The following is a 5,047-nucleotide window of genomic DNA, read 5'->3' as shown; positions in this document are numbered from 1 at the left end:
CCAAGCACAACTTAAAGACAGTGGCATTCATTTTACTTAAAGTTGTTTAAAAGTCCAAAATACACTCCTATGAATAGAATTGGTATTAGCTCCATTATAAGATTAAATGTTACAATTTTAAGAAATTATTGACACTGAAATGTTTAATAAACATGTTGTATGAGAAAATTGAACAAATTAATGTTTCATTTTTGCATTAAAGCACAGATTACTCAAATCATTGTTTTTTGAGATCAGATTTGTAAAATGTTTATATATCACAACCTTCCTGAAGTAAAAAGCAATTAAAATCTTGAGATGCTCATGCATGTAGACAAAATACTTGCACTTTTTTTTAATATTAAACTTCTTTGGGAAGTCAATGTGTTTATCTTATAATCTGTCAGTGAAAAGGTGCTATGCCTTATTTTTAACAAAACATCAAAATTAGAATCATAATAAATCAGCTTTTTTATTGAACATAATAGCCAAAGCAAAAATTACTTGCTCAATATGAAGTTACTGGTGGTAAACTTAATGTTTTACTTTTTCAGGGTTAAGAACTATATAGCACATTCATTTATTCATTGATTCATAATTTACTAGCTAGAGATTTGGTTGAGTTTAAGGATTGTAGCCTAAATTTTAGTCTCAAAAAAATCCAAGAAAGGCAGACACATAAATAAATAATGTAAATACCTGAAAGTAAGTGTTACAATAGGTATGTGACTAAACCTTTATATACAACTGATAATGCAACAGTGAGGCCTGCAGGGAAGACAGGGATTGAAAAGAAACAAGGTATCTACTGAGTAATAAAAGAGAGATGACAAGGGGTCCCTCAAGTAGAGGAAATAATTTGAAGAAAAGTTGAGACATGAAAATCACGACTTATTGGGAAATACAAATGAAACAATGAAGGAGGGTTCAAATGAGGAGGTGGGGGGAAACTGAGTTAATACCAATAAAAATGAAAAGTTATTCAAAGTTTTGTCAAGGCGCTCTTTGGATTTGTTTTAGCCTCCGTATCTGTTAGGATGCTTGTGGTTGCTTGTAACAGAATCCCCAAACCAGAATGGCAATTCTCCAGGTTCACAGCATCACTGCCTGAGGCTAAATTTGTCTGCAGCTTTCAGCTCCGCCCACCTCCACCTGTGATAATGTCCCTCTTCAAGTAAGGTATTCTTTCACAAGTTGCAGATGCCACATATTTATATCAAGTGCTGTCTCTTACAGTCTACCTCCCTCCCCACCAAAAAAACAAAAATATTTTCTAAAATCTCATTGGCCCAAATTGGGTAATGTATCCATACTTGGATGAACCACTGAAGCCAGAAATTTGATATGAATTGACTAGTTTAAGTCAACCTGACCCTTTTCTTGGATGTATCTGTTGGATGTATTTTCCCCAAGAAGATACAGGTCTGCATAGATGAGGGATGAATATTTGAGTGGAATTCAGGGTCCATTTATCAAGAAGAAATGGAAATGAATACGGAGTAGCAAATAACAACAAATTTCCATTACTTGTTAATGACTGTATTTCCTCCCACATCTCATTGGATTTTCTAAAACCTGGTTTAGAAAAATTTTGCAAAGATTAGTGGGTTAAAGTTACTGCCATAAACCACGGTGTGTGTGTGAGGGGGGGGGGGAGGAAATAAAGGCATTATAGATTCAATTCCCTAAACATGATTAAATGCCCGCTATGCAAAGGCACTGTGAGGGTCACTTAAGAAGATACAAACCACTGTGGTACATTTGACAACAACGTAGTATATATCTGTCAGTGTTTTTAAATGAGCATTACAAAGAGGACTAGAAAATGCATCTTGGCTACTTTAAATCAAAGGTATATATCGTATCTACTTTTTCATAACCAAAAAAAAAGAAGAAAAAACCTGTAACGATTAGACCATTACAAAATATCACCCAACAGTTATTTTAAGTCTTCAACTCAGGGCTACTTGGGATTTCAAAGTCATCTGGGATGGACATACATACCATTCTTGAGTCTTTTCTCTAGATTATAGCATATACTTGAACAACGAATGACGATAAATATATTAATCTCCCAAAGCAGCCTATTATACATGGCAGCAGTACTGGTTTTATAAATTTCTACTTTATATGAAGTAACTTGTTCTTCTGTAGCTCCTACCCATTGTTTCATATTTCACTCCCTAGAACTAGTCAATGTCAATTTAATCCTTCACCTATAGAAAAGCAATACAGATATTTCAAGATCACTGTCATTTCTTTCCCAATCTTCAAGGGTCTCTACTCATGTGAAATATCTTCAGGTATTTTTTTTTCCCTAGACACAATATTTATTCTTTTTTTTTTCATATATGAAATTTATTGACAAATTGGTTTCCATACAACACCCAGTGCTCATCCCAAAAGGTGCCCTCCTCAATACCCATCACCCACCCTCCCCTCCCTCCCACCCCCCATCAACCCTCAGTTTGTTCTCAGTTTTTAACAGTCTTTTATGCTTTGGCTCTCTCCCACTCTAACCTCTTTTTTTTTTTTTTTCCTTCCCCTCCCCCATGGGTTCCTGTTAAGTTTCTTCAGGTATTTTAAATGTTTTATTTGCCATTCTGTTTACTTCACTCAGAGCAAATTCTAGTAACTTGGAGTGCATAACTGAACATGATATTCTCGATGTAACTGGTCCAGAGATGCTCCCTCATTCTCATCATGGTAACAGTATTAAATTAAGATTGCATTAGCTTTAAAAAATGTTTATTTATTTATTTTGAGAGAGAGAGAGAGAAAGAGGGAAAGCTCAAGTCGGGGAGATGCAGAGAGAAGGAGAGAGAGAATCCCAAGCAAGCTCCACATTGTTAGTACAGAGCTCTATGCAAGGCTCAAACTCACTAACCATGAGATCATGACCTGAGCTGAAATCAAGAGTCAGACAGACCCTTAACCAACTGAGCCACCCATGTGCTCCTCTGCATTAGCTTTTTTAACAATCTCATAATTTTTTTTTTAAATTCAGGTTTATTTTTATTAGAACACCTAGGCATTTTCATCTCTATGATTCAAATTAAGATGGAAGTTTGCTGATAGACTCATAAAAATAATTCTAATCTGATTAAGTCTTTGAGAAACATACTCAGAATTTTCCAGATGTATGACAAAACTCCCATTCAGTGATTAATCACAAATCATCTACTTTGTGTGATTATCTTGTGTGATCAGATCAATCTGTTTTGGGGGATTAACCACAATGCCCTTCATCTTCTCATCTCACTTAAACTGGGGTGAGGTTTCAGAAATGATCATTCTGCTGGCAGTGCTTTGTCTTAAGGAGTAGGTGCCCTTATAGAAGACACACGGTTTTGCTCCATTTTAAACTTTCTCTCTTCTCTTTAGTCTCCATTAATTTAATTAGCAATACCCCCAATAATTACATTAATTAGACTTTAAGAATCGTTACTTAGCTTCTCACTGATTTCATTTTTTTTCATTCTGTAATTTTAAATTTTGGCCTACTTATTTCAATAATCAATTACGCATCTCTTCAAATTTCTATTCAAACTTTTCTTCTCCGAGTCAGCTTGCAACAGTCTTGTGCACACTCTCAAAAGCTCTTAAGCTGGTAACAATTCTGAGGCTTTGAGGACCTGAGAATGCCTTTTTGCTTACTTTGGCCTGTGAATGACACCTGGGTGGGTATCAAGTCCTTGAGTTACCTTCTGTAAAATTCTCTTAATGTGTCATTGACCTGTAGGCTTTTTTAGGGACATACTATACTTTAATTGAAATTAATATGCATTCTCTGGAATGAGCTTTCATAATTATTTCTTAAGAATTTAAAATGTTATTGATATTGTCATGTTATCTTTCTAACTCATTTGACAAGCTTATCTAGAAAATAATACATTATCTAGAAAATAATATTTTAATTTATGTGCTGTGTCTCTTATATAGATATTCATGCATTAGCCCTACCATTCCATTGCAAGCTGTCATCTTCAAAAATATGTTCCTGACCCAGAGAAACACACAGACACATACACAAGGAAAACACTGAAAGAAGAGGTCTCTAATATGCAAACTACATGTCAGCCTATCTACGCTTTGGTTTGTCTTTGTCAACCCCATTTTCATCCTTGGCTTCATTTTTTTTTTTTTATGCATCTATGCATTTTCAGATTGTCATACCACTTGCTTGACTAACTTAGCTCTGAATTAGTTAACATTTTTTACCCTAATTTTTTGAGTGGTAGTTCTTTTCCTTGGCCAGATAACTCTGGAATAACACAGATTCTATCGGCTCAGCACATCTGGTTAAATAGGAGAACATCCATTACAATACCCTTATGTAATGGTTTCACTGAGGTATAACCCCACCCACATTATACCAGATAGCCTGTGTTGGCACATCTCAACACACATACAAACTAAGCATGGAATTATGGGCAAGGGAGACATTGACCCACTTGACTAACCCACTCTCCATCTTAAATGCTAGAGTTATTTCTGGCCTGCCTCAAAACAAATGACTATGGTTTGTTGAATATAGCCAACATAATTGCGGACTTTCAGAGGGCTATCCACTTCTCTGACAGAGGATACATAGTTATCCGGAACTTAGTCCTAAAAGCAAAAATTGAAGGAGTTAGCTCTCCCTTCTTACTTCCTCCATCCGTTGCCTCTACAACTAGACCCAGGTCTGGTCAAATGTATGTATCTGTCTTCCACGTGAAGGACTCTAATGATTAAATCATCAATCAAAATGATTTAGTTTTCAGGCCTTTTCCATTTATTTAAGGAAACAAAATGACCTGTGCACTTCCTATTATTGGACCTATTCAGTGGTTCTTATCCTGATAGCATATCAGAACTATGTAGGCTCAAGCTGCAAGCCTAGAAAGAGGATTAAATTGGTTTAGAATGAAGACAGGTGATTCCATTCCGTAGGAGTTGAGAATCACCCCACTAAATAACCTCCTAAAAAAGGCATAACCCGTATTTATTAAGTGCCCATTTAAGACTGGATGAATCTGGATTTCTAGACACCTTGTAAGTTGTAAATATCCATGAGACTTATGAG

This window comes from Lynx canadensis, chromosome C2, assembly GCF_007474595.2.
Source record: "Lynx canadensis isolate LIC74 chromosome C2, mLynCan4.pri.v2, whole genome shotgun sequence".
Taxonomy (NCBI): domain Eukaryota; kingdom Metazoa; phylum Chordata; class Mammalia; order Carnivora; family Felidae; genus Lynx; species Lynx canadensis.
This window is presented reverse-complemented; position numbering follows the sequence as displayed.